This window comes from Pseudorca crassidens, chromosome 11 (genome assembly GCF_039906515.1).
Source record: "Pseudorca crassidens isolate mPseCra1 chromosome 11, mPseCra1.hap1, whole genome shotgun sequence".
Lineage (NCBI taxonomy): Eukaryota > Metazoa > Chordata > Mammalia > Artiodactyla > Delphinidae > Pseudorca > Pseudorca crassidens.
In genome coordinates this window covers 93,504,386-93,524,106 of record NC_090306.1, presented here as the reverse complement: position 1 = coordinate 93,524,106, position 19,721 = coordinate 93,504,386, and positions in this window count along the sequence as shown.

The window sequence follows — 19,721 nt, the reverse complement described above, 5'->3', positions numbered from 1 at the left end:
TCTTTTAGACTGTTACATGGCTTAGTCACTTCATACAGATTCCTGCTCAAATGAGACCTCTGGCGAGTGGTCTTAGCCACATCCCCCCACCCTCTATCTTCTCATCCTGCATTTAGCACTACCTGTGTATTGTCTTGAGTATAAATTCTATAAGGGTGGGTGGATGTCTTGTTCACCTCTGTGTCTCCAGTGCCTGGAACAGTGCCTGGCACGCTATGGGTGTTCACGAAATATTTGTTGCAGATTCAATTCATTAATTACTCTGACAGTGTTGACTAAATGCTTGCTATAGATTGTGTCATTTGCTATCATCTTTATTTGTTATTTCTAGCACTTTCCAAATTATTTTGATTCTATGACGGAAATTATGATGATAAGATCATAGAAGACCTAGCACAGAGCTGGGCACACGAGGACACTGTCATGTTTGTGGACAGACTGATATTTTTGCTCTTAATTTGTGCCTCTGAGCTGAGTACAGTGTATGCAACACTTACATGGAGCCTATGGAATTAAGTGTCCCAGCAGCCTTTAATAAGACATTCAATTCTGTACTAATTTTTGTCTGTTGCTTTTAATTTTAATGCATTCCAACATTCTCTTTTCTTTTGCACTCCCTCTGAAGTATTTTCACTGAGCAGATGTCCTCATCTGAGCAGATGTCTTTGCTGAACTTTCTGGGATGACTCTGAACTCTCCCGAGGGAGAGTTCAGCCCATCACAACACGAACAAAGACTTACCATTTTCCTTCCAGCACACTCTACCAAGCACTAGTCTATGTCCTATTTTGTTGTCTGAGTATAGGGTAACTGGCCAATTGTTAAAAAAATTCCTAGGGGTCCTCAGAGTCTTCTTTTGCCCCAAATCCTTTTGACACAAATGGAAACTTTCGGCTTCACATTAAGTCAGGATTTTAGGAATATACCCTAATGGGACTCATTCTTTAGACCTACCCTACCCATGTGTGCGCGGCAGGATGGGGTGTGGGGAAGCCCAGGGGGTTAGAAATGGGTGCTGGTGCCCACAGGGAAAGAACCAGAGTGGAGAAATCCTAACTGAATCAGCCAAAGGTACTGAGAAACAAAGAGTCACCTAAAATCAGAGTCTTTACGGGACGTTATGAATTCAGACACCAAGCGCACCAAGTCAGACCCTCAAACCAGAGTTCCAAAGGCAAGGGTGAGGCAGGGGCATGAAGCCAAGAGCTGACAGCTTGGCTTAGATGAGGTGGGAAGCACAGGAGATCAGGATATGGGATTCTGAGGATTCTCAAACTGTGTTTTTGAGCCAGAAGTCTCATGGAGAGAGAGAGGGAGGTGGCTCCACTCTCCAGGGAGAATGATCACTGTTTTGGAAGGACTTTCAATGTTTCTGTGTGACCACAACCACCCTCACATGGACGTTTGAATCTTGATGCAGAGTTTATGGAGAACTTTAACACGTGTTATTATATGTGACTAATTCTGCTAGTTAGAAATGATTATATTTTCTCACTTTATAGGTGAGAAAACTAAGACACAGAGAAGTTATGTGACTGACCCAAAGTTTCATGGCTAGGAAATGGCTGAACCAGGATTCAAGCAGAGTTATATCTAATATAGAAATTCTTTTTCTTTTTATTTATTCCATGATATTTGCTTAGTACTTACCACATGCCAGACACAGTTCTAGATACTTAGGAAATATCAGTGAATCGGAAATACAAGGCATCTGCTCTCCTGGGTCTTACATTTCTCCATTATAGCTGCATCATGCAGACCTTCTTGGCAGGATCTTAATCCAATGAGTAGAGGGTGATTGTACCTTGTGCGGTATGACATATATGTTCATGAAGGAGACACTTTCCAACCACAACGAATAATAATAAGAGCCAGGACTTATTAAAAATTTAATATGTGCCAAGCATTGTGAGAAGAGCTTTCTATGCATTATCTAATTTATCTTCACAGTACTCCTCTGAGTAATCCTATTGTCACTATTTTACAGGTGAAGAAATTGAAGCTTTGAGGAAATTTTAAAAGTTGGGCCACATAGCTAGTTATATTAGAGCCAGATTTAGATCTAGGAGGGCCTGAATGCAAAACTCATGTCCTTTGTCACATAGCCTGACTGTTACTAGAAATTTTATTGCATAGTGTAGAAAAAAAATAGAGATGGTAGGGGATATAATCAAGGGTGGGATACTATACCGACTTCTTTGAGAGTTGCACCTTTCTTTCATCTCATCCTCATGAATGGGATGATGGTTCTGCAGTATTTTCAGCAACTGTGGGATACAGCCCCTCTCCTGAGAAGGTCCTGTGAGATTAAAAGCAGTTAAAAATCAAAATGACCATTAGTGACTTTGTTAATGTGGTTACAAAAGAGAATTCAAATGCAAAAATATTCATAAAAGAATAAATTATAAAAGAGTAAAAATAAATGAAGTAGGTACACACACACACACACACACACACACACACACACACACACACACACACGGAATATTACTCAGCCATAAAAAAGAAATAGTGCCATTTGCAGCAACATTGATGGACCTAGAGATGATTATACTAAGCAAAGTCAGAAAGAGAAAGGCAAATACCATATGATATCACTTATATGTGGAATCTAAAATATGACACAAATGAACATACCTATGAAACAGAAACAGACTCACAGATATAGAGAACAGACTTGTTTTTGCCAAGGGGGAGGGGAGGTGGGAGATGGAAGGATTGGGAATTTGGGATTAGCAGATACAAACTATTATATATAGAATGGATAAACAACAAAGTCCTACTGTATAGCACAGAGAACTATATTCAATATCCTGTGATAAACCATAGTGGAAAAGAATATGAAAAAGAATATATACATATGTATAACTGAATCACTTTGCTGTACAGCAGAAATTAACACAACATTGTAAATCAACTATACTTCAATAAAATTTTAAAAGATAAATGACGTATTTAATAATAATAATCCAGGACTAAGCTCCAAATTCTATAAGCAAGACTGGGATGTTGGTAGAGAAGCATTTAGAGGGAGAGATGTATACTTATGTCTTCATTATATAAGGAATTAATCATGGTTTCATTCTTGAAGTTGATAATAAGAAAAATATAATTTCAGATATTTTCTTTAACATACAAGGGATCTGACATTAAAGACATACTTATATTCTCTTTCCACTAAAGGAAAAGTAACTATAAACAGAATGAGAGAAGGCTCATTAGCAGATGAAAGAACTGTAAAAACCTGGAAGGAAGAAGCGGCAACTAATAAGGCAGCATGAGACTCGATTTATGGTCCAGCATTTTGTCGATTTTAATAAGTATTTTTCTCATATGCCCTTGAAAAAGTATGTATTTTGCAGTTTCTAAATGCATGTTTTATATTTTTTATGATTTCTAAGATGAAGTAAGTACCTGTTATTCCTAATTCACCCTGATGCTAGGGATTAAGAGTTTTATTTAAAAGCACCCTCCTACACTGTTGGTGGGAATGTAAATTGGTGCAGCCGCTACGGAGAAGTATGGAGGTTCCTTAAAAAATTAAAAATAGAGCTATCATATGATCCAGCAATCCCACTCTTGGGTGTATATCCAGAGGAAACCATAATTCTAAAAGAAACATGCATCCCAATGTTCATAACAGCACTATTTACAATACCAAGTATGGAAGCAACCTAGATGTCCATTGACAGATGAATGGATAAAGAAGGTGTGGTATGTATATATATGTGTATATATATATATATATGTATATGTGTGTGTGTATATATATATATGCGTATACATATACAATGGAATATTACTCATCCATTAAAAAGAATGAAATAATGCCATTTGTAACAACATGGATGGACCTAGACATTTTCATACTAAGTGAAGTAAACCAAAGACAGATATCATATGATATCATTTATAGGTGGAATCTAAAAAAACAAAAGATACAAATGAAGTTATTTACAAAATAGAAATAGATCCACAGACATAGAAAATAAACTTATGGTTACCAAAGGGAAAGGGGTTGGGGAGAGATAAATTAGGAGGTTGGGATTAACATATACACACTACTATATTTAAAATAAATAACAAGGACCTACTCTATAGCACAGGGAACCCTAATCAATATTTTGTAATAATCTAGGGGAAAAGAATCTGAAAAATGTCATATAGAGTAAGTCCCCTACACATGAACGAGTTCCGTTCTGAGAGTGCGTTCATAAGTCCAATTTGTTTGTAAGTCCAACAAAGTTAGCTTAGGTACCCAACTAACACAATCAGCTATATGGTACTGTACCATATAGCTTTATAGGTTTATAATACTTTCCACACAAATAATACATAAAAAACAAACACAAAAAATAAAGAAAACATTTTAAATCTTACTGTACAGTACCTTGAAAAGTACAGTAGTACAGTACAAGAGCTGGCATACAGGGGCTGGCATCGAGTGAACAAGAAAGAAGAGTTACTGACTGGAGGAGGGAGAGGAGGGGGGAGATGGTAGAGCTGAAGGATTGCCAGCAATAGGAGATGGAGGGCAAGCTGCAGTTCCACTCACGCCTGACGTGGATGGCACACAGGTTCGCATCTTTGAAAGTTCGCAACTCGAAGGTTCGTATGTAGGGGACTTACTGTAGTATAGATAGCTGAATCACTGTGCTGTACACCTGAAACGAACACAACATTGTAAGTCTACTATACTTCAATAGAAAAAAAAGTCATAGTGCCTATTCTTAAAGAGTCTACAATCTAGCTCCCACTGCAATCCAAATTGTTCAAAAAATAGGTTTACAAAGGTACTAAAACCATTAGTAATCTAACAAAAACGTTAATGTTTTATTTATTCCAGTTTTCCCTCCTAAATATCTATTACTAATCTTAATCATATCATTAGGGCAAAGTAACACATTGCGTTTCCCCACTCTGTTAGATCTCTCTACTTTGTCTTTTGACATCCACTCTCCTTAACCCTACTCTATGTCCTGGGAGTCTGGCTGGTATGGACACAGCAACAGTTTCTCTTCCCTCTGGCTTCCAATAGGCATTTGGCTAATGGGAACTCCCAGCAGGAGATCAGAAGGAGGGAGTAGAATGATACTGGGTTACTTTTTCTCCTTGCTCCCTTCCTGCAGTTCACCACAGGCAGATTTCATTCTTCAGCTGAGGATCGAGGCGCCTGTCGAGGAACTTCTCTCCACGTGACATCCTCCTTTCTGGTTCCGGAAAGCATTTCTTTCCCCCTTTCCTTCAGACTGAGGGGCTGCAACCACCCTGGGGGAATGCACCGTGCAGCCTCCCCCTTCTCTGATCTTCCTAAGGAGTCCATTTATAGGCTCGTATCAGATTAGCCTAAGTAGAGTGTGCCATTTATCTCCTGTTTGGATCCTGATTAAAATGATGAATGGTACTGAAAGAAGTTCCAGAACAGAGCCCTTCAATACCGGGTTCTGGGATTGAGTGGCTCACATGTTTGACTCATATAGGGGTAACATCTGTGCCAAGGGGAACCGGGTATGGGTAATCCACGGTAGGTGGTGGTATGCCACGTGATTATCTGTTTTCATCAGCGGTAGCGTGGATGAAGTGCGCGTGAGGGAAAGGTGGAGGGAAGTGAAGTACCTGTGACACTTTGTTGCTATGCCGATAACGATGGTAGATATTGTGAATTCACATGGCTTCTTTTGATGGCCTCAGAAAGTGTTATTTAGGAAAAGGAGAATTTGCAAGCTGTAAATATCAAGTTGAGACAGTGATGGACAATCAGGAAGCGTTGATGCCATGTCCACAGAAGCCCCTCATCCAATGTTGTAAGGTAGCTATGGTGAGGACTAAGCCAGATGTCTCTGTGATGGGTTGCAGGATTTGTAACATCCATCGTTTGCACATTCTGGGTGCTCTACACCACAGGTAAGAGATAGTGGTGGGGAAAAGTATGCGATCCTAGGATTTGGGATGACAGCATCTGGCAGACGTGGATGAGGCTGAGACTGAAATCTAAGTCCTCAGATTTCTTAGATTCCTCTGAACCTCCTTCGTCTACAGAAGCAGCTCTACCCCTGTGCCTTCCTTATCCCCAGCCACTGTCAACACTCTTGCCATCCGAGGGGCAGTTGCTTCAGAAGCTGATGCTGGTCCTCTCGGCACTCACTGCCAGCACATCTCATTGTCTCTAGGCCCATGACCAGACCCAACATAGTGAGGACCGAGAAGTACAAGGCCTGTTCCTACAAAAGAGCTTATTCACCAGCTTATTCCCAGGTCTCAAGGCCCGGGAAGCATGTGTGGGACTGAATTATAAGGGTGTTAGTTCAAGGGGGATAGAATGGTGAGTTCTCATGGGCCAAATTCATGGACATGGGAGCATCCTTCTAGGATTTGGGGCTTAATGTGTTAGTTAGGCCACATACCCTAAGCAGCCGTCATTTCCTAGGTTGGATAATTAAAACTTGGGTTTAAATAGTGTAAGTTAATAAGGTTTAAATACTGGAACTCTTTTGGTGTATTTCAGAGGAGGAGGTTTGAAGGATCAGGGAGATGTGAATGTTAGAATGGATCTATCATGTGTAATCTGGTTAGACTGCCCCTAACCACACCCTCACAGGAGGGGGTGGCAGACATGTCCTCCAAGACATTAAGAAATTCACTGGTGAGAGAAGAGAAGCGTCAGTGAAGTATATTGCGTTGGCTGTTTTCTGTGGGCTGGAGCTTTTGGTATTGGATTTCTCTAACGTGATGGAGTTAATGGAATCCCAGACTGGCATAAACTAGGTGGCAGCTCTTAACCACTGGAGACAAAGTGGGTGCAGGTTAACAGGATAGCCACAGGTATAGAGTGTTCATCAGAATGTTTTAACTCTCAGAGATCTGTGGAGATGGTATTGATCAGAGTGTCCCTCAATACAAAATAATCTACAGAGGTGCTGCTTTACACATGCAGTAAAAACTCTAAGACAGCTGGGCAGAACTATGACTTGAGTCCCTGCACTGGGAAATTGTCAGCCTTTCACTTAGTCCCTAAGCCTAAACCAGTTCGCATATCCGCAACCTATCAACTCTGGGTGAGACTGGCCGTCCTTGGAGAAAGATCCTGCAGTGTTCTTCTACGTGTGTAATGTGAATCGTCCCTAAAGCCTTCTCCAAAGGTATCTGTAAGCCACTTATTAGGATGGTTATACACTGACAGAATGATAATACCTACATCTTCTGTGGTCATCAGATACTAGCTCCTAACTGATGCTAATATGCAGAAACCTGAAATATCCCCATGGTCCACCCATCTGGGTGGGGCCTCATAGAGATAAGATGATAGATGGGATCTTGGTTTGAGAATGTCTCACGTGGATCCAGTGGCCCAAAATCCCACCCATTTCCCTCCAGTCTTGGAATATTTATATATCCTGGTTAGCAGGAAATTTCAAGCACCCTGCAAACCTTACTAACATATGTCCTTGTCAGAAGGTAGAAGATAAAACCTGTTAAATTTCCAGTGCGTATCACATTGGTGTAGTCTCTAGAGTCCAATGGCCCTGTGCTTATCATTCACCATCAAGAAAGAAGCAGAGCTCTTTTTTTTTTTTAACATCTTTATTGGAGTATAATTGCTTTACAATAGCGTGTTAGTTTCTGCTTTATAACAAAGTGAATCAGCTATACATACACATATATGCCCATCTCTCCTCCCTCTTGCATCTCCCTCCCGCCCTCCCTATCCCATCCCAGTAGGTGGTCACAAAGCACCGAGCTGATCTCCCTGAGAAGCACAGCTCTTGGTGGGTCTTTTTGTGTTTCGTAGGCAACATACATCACACTTGGTCATGGTCCTTTAATCCATTTATTGAGTAACTCATAATGATGACAATTTTGAATGGGGCTTAGAGCAAAATAAGGCTCTGGAACAAGTCCAGTCTGTGGTGCAAAGTGATACAGAGCTTTTTGATGCTGCTGCAGGCCCAATGGTATTGGAAACATCAACAGCAAAGAGTGTTACTGTATGAAGCCTCTGGCAAACCCGAAAGGTGCTTGACTCTTAGGGTTTGCTATGAGGCCTTCTTCTATGACTATTATTCTCTATTTGAAAAGCAGCTTCCGGACCCAGGTAGAAACTGAGTGTCTAGCCATGAGACGTCAAGTGACGATGGGACCTGAGGGGCTCATCATGACCTCAATGTTATTTAATGCACTGAAGCATAACGTTGGCATGTAGAGTAGCATTTCATTGTTAGGTATACATGGAATATATGGGGCCAGGCCTGCACTGTTCTGGAGATACAAGTAAGCTACAATTACAGAGGGTAAGACTCCTCTAAACTCATCTGCTGCTTTGCTGCCTGTCCCCCAACTCACTCCTCTAGCTTCATGAGGAGTTCCCTATGACTAGTTAAAGGAAGAAGGAAAACTATAGGCCTGATTCAATGATGGGTCTGCAAAGTATGAGAGAATAAGCTGGAAAAGGATGGCTGCTTCAGCCCCACTCTGGGACATCTCTGAAAGCAATGGAGGAAAGAACCTCAGGCGCTGCATCTGGTTGTCCATTTCATGGGGGAGGAAAGGTCTGAGCGTCACATCTACACTGACTCATGAGCAGTGGCCAATGGGTTGACTAGCTCCTTGGGGGAAAGAAGAAGACTGGACAATTGGGGATAAAGAGATTTACAAGGAAGCGATAGACCTGGACTTCCCAGAATAGGCAGAGGTATTTTAATCCTACATGAATTCCTGTCTGTGGGCATCCATTGCAGAGGAAGCTTTTATAAATCAGGTGGACAAAAAAGAATGTTTTGTGCTTGTCAGTCCCTAGACACCCTAGGGTTTGCTCAGTGGATACAAAGTGGTATCCATGACAGCAGAGATGGAGGCTATCATGATCTCAGCATCATTGACATCACCTTATCAGTGCTAGCTTGTCTGTGCCATGTTGGGTGCTAACTTGGCAAGATCACAGGCCAACTCTAAGCTCTGGATCTGGAACCATTCCAGGAGGAACAAGTCAGCTATCTACTAAAATGCTGATATCACTGCAACCCTCCTGTCACAGATAGGGTAACACTTTGTTCTAACAAAGATAGGCACAAATTCCAAGTACGGATTTACCTTATCTGCTCAAACTGCTGTTAGCACCAGTGTTCTTAGTTCATAATTACATCATGCTTTATCCTCACCACTACGTCTGAAATACCATCTACTTTGACTAACTCATTGTATAGCAAATAAAGTGTAGTCATGGACTCATATCCATGCCCTGCACTGTTCTTATCAGTCTCTCCACTACTCAGAAGCAACTGGCTTGATAGAATGATGGAACGGCCATTAGAGCCTCACTATGGTACCATCTGGGGGCCACACTGTGGGTGGGTGAGGTACTAGGCTACCGGATGTGACAAATGCTGTCAGTCAGTAGCTAAACCACAGAGCCAGAATGCATCCTTCCACGTGGAGGTGGGAATGGACTCTCACTACAATACCTAACGACCCTTTTGAAGAACTTTCGCTTCTTGTTCTGGTAAACTTAGGCTTAGTGGGTTTGTAGGTACTACTACCCAAGAAGTAGTGCCTCCACAATTGTAGTTATGGTTCTGATGATTTGCTGAGATTATTCTCTGGCCTTTTTGGATTCCTTATGTTGGCAAGTGAACAGGAAGAGAGGGGATCTCTATACTGGCCAACATAACCCTAACCCTAACCCTAACCCCAACCTCAAACACCCCACAAATCTTAAAAAGATATTTCTGCATCAGAAATACCCAGATCGTCCCGTGGCTTAAAGGCATCTGAGCTCCTGTCAAGGTGAACCTCTCCACACGAACATATCCCTTGCAAGTTTGGCAGTTCCCACACTTCCTAAGGCTTAGAGTGGCAACAGCATTTCTTTTACTAGCTCCATGACATAAGTTTTCCTATACTCTGTCCAAGACCCTGTAAATAGTTTCTTTCCTGAACCTGCCTCAGATTATTCTAATTTGAACTCATCATCTGTTTCTTTCTGGAACCCTGACTGATATACCTACTAACCATAGGCGAATATATCATAATTGACTCAGCTGCCTTACTGCTATTAATGTCACTTAATATAATAATTGATTATTTTTGTAGAGAACCCCTTGCTGATGCCTCCCTCCCCTTCTGTTTCTCTTCTCACTCTAACATTTAAAAATACTTTTAGCTTAGATTCTGAAAATTGGAAATACAGCTTAAAATTTTCTGAAGTCTTTTCAAGTGTCTTTGCAAATTATGAAAGTGTTTTGTAAAAGTATTACACAAATTCATACTACTTCATGCAGTAGATAAGTGTGATAATTTCTTTACACATTTACCAGAATTGAATATTCTTATTTTAAAATAATTTTACCCATTCCATGATTTTAAAAGTTTGTCCTTTTTTTTTGAAATTGACCATGCTCTTAATTACCAGTGAGTTCATATCTTTTCCCATGTTTGTCTATTGAATATATTTTCCTCATATGTGAATCTTCTCTGTCTTCACCCACTTATTGATCTAGTTCTTAGCAATTCTTTCATATTAATTGTTATGAGCTATTTATAGAAAAATTAACACATTGTTAATATTTGCTGCAACTATTATTTTAGGTCTAATTTTAACCTTTGAATGTCCTGTGTCGAGATTTTTAAAAATTGTGAGTAGTAGAATCTCTTGATTTTACTCTTTGTGTTTTATTTCTTGCTCTAAGCTTGGAAAGTTCTTTCTCTTCTGGTGATTGAATTCTTATTCACTTCTCTTTTTTTCCTAAGATTTGATATTTTTTGTATTTAATTCTTCAAGCCATCTGGAACTGATTTCTCTGCATGATGTGAAGTAAGGGCCTAAAATTGATTTTTTCCCCCTAAATTGCTACCCAAAGGTCCCAGCACCATTTGTTAAATAATCCTTCCTTTTCTCATTGATGTATGCTGTCTCTTTTATCACATATTAAATTCTCATACATAGTGGAATCTATTTCTGGGTTATCTATTTTGTTCCATTGATCTTTCTGTCTAGTCCTATGCAAGCATCACACTAGTCAAAAAGAACTTTAGACACGTTTAGAATAAAAAGATATGCAGGGAAGAGACAGGCTGACCATTTGAGGCCAGTCGTAAAATTCTGAGGTAACAATGAGAAAATCATATTCTTTGCTTTTTCCCTTTATGTATGTTTCTTTCAGGGAAATATCTCATTAAAAAAGAAAAGGTAGGGACTTCCCTGGTGGTGCAGTGGTTAAGAATCCACCTGCCCATGCAGGGGACACGGGGTCGATCCCTGGTCCAGGAAGATCCTGCATGCCGCAGAGAAACTAAGCCCGTGTGCCACAACTACTGAGCCCGCATGCTGCAGCTACTGAAGCCCACGCGCCTAGAGCCTGTGCTTGGCAACAGGAGAAGCCACTGCAATGAGAAGGCTGTGCACTGCAACAAAGAGTAGCCCCCGCTCGCTGCAACTAAAGAAAGCCCGCGTGCAGCAACGAAGAAGGAATGCAGCCCCCAAAAAGGAAGAAAGGGCAAATATTAGTTAGCAGGGTATTAGAAGCTAAAAATGGGTGGAAAGTTATGGAAAAAAGAATTAAAATTTTCATTTACCTTTTTCAAATGAGCATAAGTCTCCTGACCTACGTTAGTTATTGGTGTCTTCTACGGTCCAAGAATTGTGTCTGAACTTTAAATATGGATCTTATTTAATCCTGAGATAATTCCTTTGCAGGACACATGTAGTTATCCCTATTTGCCATGTCTCTAGGATTTCTCAGGCCTCTGCAGCTCAACCAGGATTCAGAATAGACTCCCAAGGAGATGGGATCAAGACGGCAGAGTAGGAAGATCCTGAGCTCACCTTCCCCCATGAACATATCAAGACCACATACAGAACAACTCTTGCTGAGAATGACCTGAAGACCAGCAGGGTGGCTCTTCTACAACCAAGGCTATAAAGAAAGAGCCACAGAGTCTGGTAGCTGGGAGATGTGATCTAGTCAGGACCCACACCCCTCGCAAGTGATGCAGAGGAGGAGAGGGCTATCACAGACTCAGGGATTCTCCCTCAGAAGCGAGGGGTTCAAACCCCAAATTAGGCCCCCCAGCCCAGACATATGACACTGGGAAGATGAGCCCCCTTAGCTGGTTTGAAAACCAGCGGGGCTTATTGGAGGGCTGTAAGGAACTGAGCCGCCACTCTTGAAGAGCACACACACAGACTTCCTTGCTTCTTGGTGGGCGTGGAGCCGCGGGCTGGGTGGGCCAGGCGCTGGTCAGGACTCTCACGACCCGAGGACGCGGGCGCAGGCGCAGGGAGCTCCCAGCCCCAGGGCAGAGGCAACAGCTGGAAAACTGCCTGGTGCTCGGGCTGGCCTGCTGGGACTACCCCAGCGTGCCCCCCAGCTGACACTGGGCTCCTGTTCCAGCCCCTGCTGCTCCAGTACTGCTCCTCAGCAAGGCGGGGACTGCCGTTGCCATTGTGTGCGACACATACACTGGGTGGGGGCAAGTGGAGGCAGCTCAGTAGTGTGGCTCTGACCCCTCAGGCCTCAGCCCTGCCTCTAGCCCGGTGGAGATGCCATTGGCATCCTGCGCACACACGCACACAGAAGAAGCAGAGCCAGCTCAGAAGGGCAGCTCCAACCCACTGGGTCCCAACCCAGCCTCTGACTAAGGTGGAGACTGCCATCCTTCAGGGGAGAATCCCAACACCCCCAGGGCTCCTTCTCCAGCCCTTCCAGCCCCAACCTTGTGCCCCCAAGAGGGGGGTGACTGCTGAGCTTGAGAGAATCCCCGGTTCTCACCTGGCTCTGCCTCTGGCTCCTCTGAATCCAGCCCCACCTACCACCAAGGCAGTGGCTGCCGGCACACCCCAAAAGAAGATGTGTTCTGTGCTCACTTCAGATCCAGCTCTCCCACCAAAGCCGCTGGCCACATGCAGGCTGCATGCTCTCACACAAGGACGCAACTTCAACACCGGGATAGGTAACAGTTTTGCCTAATTTCATAGGGACAAACAGAGTCAAAATGAGAAGACAGAGGAATATGTTCAAATGAAAGAACAATATCAAACCCCAGAGAAAAATCCTAATGAAACAGAGATAAATAATTTACCTGATAAAGAGTTGAAAGCAAATGTTCAATGAACTTGGGAAAAGAATAGAGAGAAACACAGTAAGAATTTCAACAGAGAACTAGAAAATATAAAAAAGAATCAACCAGAGCTGAAGAATACAGTAATTGAAATGAAAAGTATGCTGGAAGGAATTAACAGCAGATCAGGTGATACAGGAGAATGCGTAAGCAACCTGGGAGATGGAAGAGTGGAATAGCTGGATGAAGATGGAATAGTCTGATTCATCCAATCAGAACAGCCAAAGGAAACAAAAACAAATTTTAAATGAGGATTGTTTAAGGGGCCTCTGGGAAAGCATCAGGCATTTTACCGTCTGCACTATAGGGGTCCTGGCAGAAGAAGAGGGAGAGAATAAGGGGCAGAAAATAGATTTGATGAAATAATGGCTAATAACTTCCCATTTACAACTGCATCAAAAAGAATAAAATACCTAGAAGTGAATTTAACCAAGGAGGTGAAACACCTACACCCTGAAAAGTATAAGGCATGGACGAAGGAAATTGAAGATGATACGAAGAAACGGGGAGATATCCTGTGTTCATGAGTGGAAAAAGTAATACTGTTAAAATGTCCATACTAGCCGAAGCAATCTACAGATTCAATCAATCCCTGCAAAATATCAAGGGCATTTTTCACAGAACTAGAACAAATGATCCTAACTATTGATGGAACCATCAAAGATCCTGGATAGTCAGTGAGATTCGAAGTGTGAAAGGAACTTGATGCAATGTGGCTGGTTTGAAGACGGAGTGACTATGAAAGAAGGAATATGGGCAGCCTCTAGGAGAAGACAGTGGCCCCTGGCAGCAAGGAAATGAGGACCTCAGTCCCATAACCACAAGGAACTGAAGTTTTCCAATAAACTACATAAACTTGGAAGTGGATTCTTCCCCAGAGCCTCCAGGTAACACCAGGATTTCAGCCTTGTAATAGCATGAGAGAGAGCCCAGCTAAGTTCACCCAGATTTCTGACTCACAAAGTATGAGTTAATAAACGGATGTCAACCTAAGCTGCTAAGTTTTGGGCAGTTTGTTATAGAAGCAATGGTAGATAAACATCCAGACAGCCCTCGGATATACTGCAGGTTTGCTTCCTGCAAACATCGTAATAAAGAGAATTACACGAAAGTTATGTTTACAGTCTACTGACTACTGTAGTCTATTAAGTGTGCAATAGCTTTGTGTCTAAAAATAATGTATATACTTTAATTAAAAATGCTTTATTGCTAAAAAGTTCTAACCATGATCTGAGCCTCCAGTGAGTTGTAGTAGTAACAGCAAAGATCATTGATCCCAGATCACCACAACAGATATAATAATAACGGAAAAGTTTGAAAAACGGCTAGAATTGCCAAAATGTGACACGGAGACATGAAGTGAGCAATTGCTGTTGGAAAAATGGCACTGATAGACTTGTTGGATGCAGGGTTGCCACATAGCGTCATTTGTAAAAAACACAGTGTCTGCGAAGCACAATCAAGTGCAATGAAACGAGGTCTGCCTGTACTTGGTTGAGGTCCCTTGATAACATAGTGACAACAATAACAAACAGTCTGTTGATATGTGCTGAGCACTTTAAAGGGATTCTCTCAATTAATCTTCATCCCAGCTCTATGACCTTGCTTACAGATTGCTCAAAGTAACCTACTAAGTCGTAAAGCTAAGCTTGGAACAAAGCTGAATCCTTCTATTCAGTTATAAAATGACCCTGCTCCCCACGCTTTCATGCGTTGGTTCATCAACAACCTCTGGCCTGCAATCACTGCCAGTTTTTCAAATACAGATGCCACATCCCATGTTTCATCATTGCTGTCTCCTCTTTGCTAAGGGACATCACAGGGCTATATGCATGTCCTCCTTTAGCTCCAGCTTCCCTGTACTCCCCTTCAAGGCTTCTCTGGCTACCCAAACACTCAGGTGCCTCTACTTCCTCCGCATTTCCTGAGCACCAGGTATTAGCATCACTTATTTAGCATTTAGTGTCTTGCGGCATTATGACAATTCCTCTGTATTTTATTTCTTGTATTTCTACCCCACCCCCCAGCAAAATATAAGCCTTTTGAGAGAAGGAACTTTTCTGTTTTGGTCACTTCTAGGTTCCAAGCACCAAGAATAATTGTTAATTCACTAGAGATACTCAATACCTTTTTGTTGAATGAATGAATAAACAAGTGAACTTAGACTATTTTCACCTCTTTTATTCAAATTATGTTGATTGGATCCATTTTATTTTATGTTTTTTAACATCTTTATTGGAGTATAATTGCTTTACAGTGGTGTGTTAGTTTCTGCTTTATAACAAAGTGAGTCAGCTGTACATATACATATATCCCCATATCCCCTCCCTCTTGCATCTCCCTCCCACCCTCCCTATGCCACCCCTGTAGGTGGTCACAAAGCACCGAGCTGATCAACCTGTGCTATGCAGCTGCTTCCCACTAGCTAGCTATTTTACATTTGATAGTGTATATATGTCCACGCCACTCTCTCACTTCGTCCCAGCTCACCCTTCCCCCTCCCCGTGTCCTCAAGTCCATTCTCTACGTCTGCGTCTTTATACCTGTCCTGTCCCTAGGTTCTTCAGAACCTTTTTTTTTTTTTTTTTTTTTAGATTCCATATATATATGTGTTAGCATACGGTATTTGTTTTCTCTTTCTGACTTCCTTCTCTGTATGACAGTCTCTAGGTCCATCCACCTCACTACAAATAACTCAGTTTCATTTCTTTTTATGGCTAATATTCCATTGTATATATGTGCCACAGATCTGATCCATTTTAAATCAATTTCTTTCAGAGTTCTTCATGACTTTCCACTTTCTACCATATCTGAACTTTATGGAAATTATGCAGAAGATGGAATATTGGAATTTTCCCTTTTACCCATAGCCATTAGTGCTCTAGCTAGACATGGGAAATACTATTTATTAATTGCTTTGTTCCTGGCCTTTATTAGGTATTTTACGTATATGCACTATTTCACGTAACCTTCATACTACTGTCTGAGGTCGGTGCTATAGCTCCCATGTGACCAAAGAAGTTGAAGATCAGAGAAGCCAGGCCAGATTACTTGTCTAGTAGAAGCTATGACTGCCATTCAGATAGTTCTGAATACAAAGCCTATGTCTTTTCACTATCGCGTGACCAGTAGGATGTAAGACCTATGAAAGTAGGCTCTTGGTTATTGTTTATTCCTATATCTTTAGTGCCTGGCACATATTTGGAGATCAGATGCACATCTATTGAAGAAATGAATGAATCAAAGAGCGAATGAACGAATCGTGCCTCTTCTCTGGTTCTGCTTCAGAGGGAAAGGCTCGCATCTTTCATCCAAGTAACTTTGATTTAGATTCTACTGGACATGTTTTAGCAAACCTTCCGCTTTCTTCTTGACTTAATAGAGGTATTAGCATATCGGAATTGGAAGCGTTCTTAGAAGGTGGCTTTCAGTTTCCCACCAACGTAGAAAGCCTTTTTATAGCCTCCTGGACAGATGGTTGCCAGACTCTGCAGGAACACCTCCAGTGATGGATAACGGAAGAGAACAGGAGGCGGCCTGTTTCATTCTGGAGACAGTTCTGATGATTAGAAACATGTTCAATTGATTGAACTGGATTCTGCTGTGTCAGTAAGGATTCTTCATGTTTCAAGAAAAGGAAAGCGCAACCGAAGTCGGATTTTTAAATAATGATGACTTATCCACTCGGTGATTGAGAAATTCAGTGTTAGGGTGAGTTTTAGGTGGAGTTTGAGTCAGAAATCCAGTGTCCCCAGGGTTCTCTTCTATTTCTCAGGAATTATCTCTGCCCTGACACCCTCCAGATGTTAGCACCCTGCTTAGGATGATTTCCCTGTGTAATAAGAAAAGAATGAGCAGTTCAAGGGCTTTCTAGCCACACAGCACTGTTACATAGAGGAAGAGAGAAAGAACTTTTACGCCATCCAATCAAGCAAAACTTGTGAGGCTTATTCTGACTAGATAGGATTAAGACCTAATAAGTTATGGGGCCAGGATGGTGAAATATGGTGATGGACTGAACCCAAGTCAAGGGTCCCAAGTGTTCCAAGGCCATGGGAAGGGAGTATAATGAACACTGTCAGCTACCCTACAGTCCTTCCACTCTTCCAACAGAAACCAGGTTTTATTCATGTGTCTATTCGTTATCCATGCAGTTCATGTGACCCAGAAGAAGCCACTGTACCCCTGGGTGAATTTCACGGTTAACTCCTGATTAGCCTAATACAGTCAGTACGTGGAACTCCTCTGGTGACTGTTACTGGCTTGGGGTTAGGCTGTAACCTAAGGTGAACCAACCAGATAAAGAGGGAAGATGTATATCGCGTGCTTACAGAAGAGGTTATCCTCTCTCCTTGAGGGAGATAAATAGGAAAGTATAAGGTCCTGATTGCCACCAGCAGCTGTTTTGTGACAATAATAGCGGTCAGACTTAGAAAGATGCTACTGCTATTGGTAGCAGAAGGGAGGTGGAAAGGACCTGGTTATCAGCAATGTTGTTGAGCTCCTAGGAGTTCCATGCCTGGACACTTCCCCAGCCATAGCTCCCTATATCTCGATTATTTAACTGTTTGAGATGGGATTTCTACTCTTTGAAACCAAAATTATCTTTACTGACAGCGGTAGAATGGATACTGGAGAGGCTATCAATTGGCAGGTGTAACCTCATGGGATTCCTCTGTCATCTATCCATTGGCTCAAAATCTACCACTGAAGAATTTAAGAATGAGTGCCTTCCAAGATGGTGCACTACTTTGTCAGCTAACATGCCTTAGAATTCTATCCTTCAAGCTGTTACTCCCGGGCTATTTGATAAATCTCCGTATGACATGGCATCCGGACTCTCATCATGTTGGTAATTCTCTCAAAGCTTACAGAATTGGACACCATATTCCAAATGCAGTCTGTTCTCCTCAGGTATGAGGAGAATATTATGCTCCATATATATGATTCAGCTTGGTGTAATGGAAAGAAAACTGGAGTGTCAGAGTAATGGATTCAAGTCCAGGATCCACCCACTATAAGCAAATCTTTTAACCACACTAAGCCTCAGCTTTCTTTTTGATAAAATGGGGAAAGCAATCCCTGTTTACCTCAAAACGCTGAATGCAAATCAGATGAAATAACATATATAAAAGTTCTTTGTAAATTGTAAAACTATTCAAATGTAAGAATGATGATTAATGCATCTTAACGTGGTGTCAGGTTCCTTCGGCAGTTGTATCACATGGCTTAATTACACCCTGCCTTGTTTCAGAAAGAATTTCAGGCATCTTAGAACATAAAAAAGACAAGATAGCATAAATTAGAAACAAAATTAAAAAAAAAAAAAAAAAGGAAAAGAACAGTGTAGCCCAAAAGCAGACATTAAAAACCTGACTCAGAGTAGGCACTGAGTAAACATTTTTCAATGAATATTGGGGTTGGTCACAAATTTTCCTCCAAGCTTTCTAGAAGCCAGTGTGATTACAGACATTGTGTCTGTTAATGCAGTTCTCAATTCCCATGAAATAAAAATGAATGTAACCTCTCTGTTGGTAGCTTTTCTGGATTTCCTAGCTGAGAAGACACATGATCATCACATTTGCATTAATATCTCAAAACTCATATTTACATTTACTACATTAGCATATTATGGAACGTGTGCCTCTGAGATGTGGCTCTACAGGCCAAGACCCACCCTATGAAACTTTTCACCTGGAGTCTCCTTAACTAGTTTCCAGGCTATCTTCACAGGTCAGAAGACCATAGATGCACTTTCCACCATGAGGGTCCTTGTGCACATCCCCGTCACCAGTCCTGAAGTCCTCAGTGTTCAGCTCAGAAGGAAGAAGAGGTTCTGTTCTCACCCAGATCAAGGACAACCTTCTGCATCCTCACTTCCACCCCACATTCTGCATCTTCTCATTAGATTGGCAGATTGTGCCCTGCTTTCAGGTAAACCCAGCCCCATCCAGAGAGATGTGACTTTACTCTCTGGCCCCAACAGGACAACTACATAAACATGCAAAATTTTCACCTGAGTGCAGTTCCCCAGGGCAGAGTTATTCAATCTTAAACGTCCACTAAGTTCAGGTTGAACTTTGCTCTTCAAAGCTGGTTTTCACGGTCCCTTTAGTCTGAGGAGAAGATCAGACTTGCTCCTCCAAAAAACAGGTTTGTTGAATGAAAGCATGAATAAATGATTTGAATGAAAGCATGAATACACGGTACGTACAGTTTAAAGCAACTTTTCTGAGTTGCATTTGTGTAGTCAAAGTACTCAAGTCTATCAAAATGGTCGTGGTGATTAACTGTATTATTTTATATAGGTGTCACTTAATTTTCAAAGAAGTGATGCAATTAAGTGTACACATAAGGAAATTGAGGATTAGAGTCAACAGTAACCTTTCTAGGTTGGTAGACTAGTGGGCAGCAACCAGAAGGTTTGGCTTCAGACTTGTCTAATTGTAAACTCTACCACTTAATCTGGCCTTAATGCAGCTACGTAGGACCTACATGATTAAAAGAAGAGATGAATGAATTCAACAAACATCCCTTGAACCTATATTGTGTGCTAAGCCTTGCATTTGGCCCTTTAGCTCTATTACTTATCTTTCGTTCATGAATTT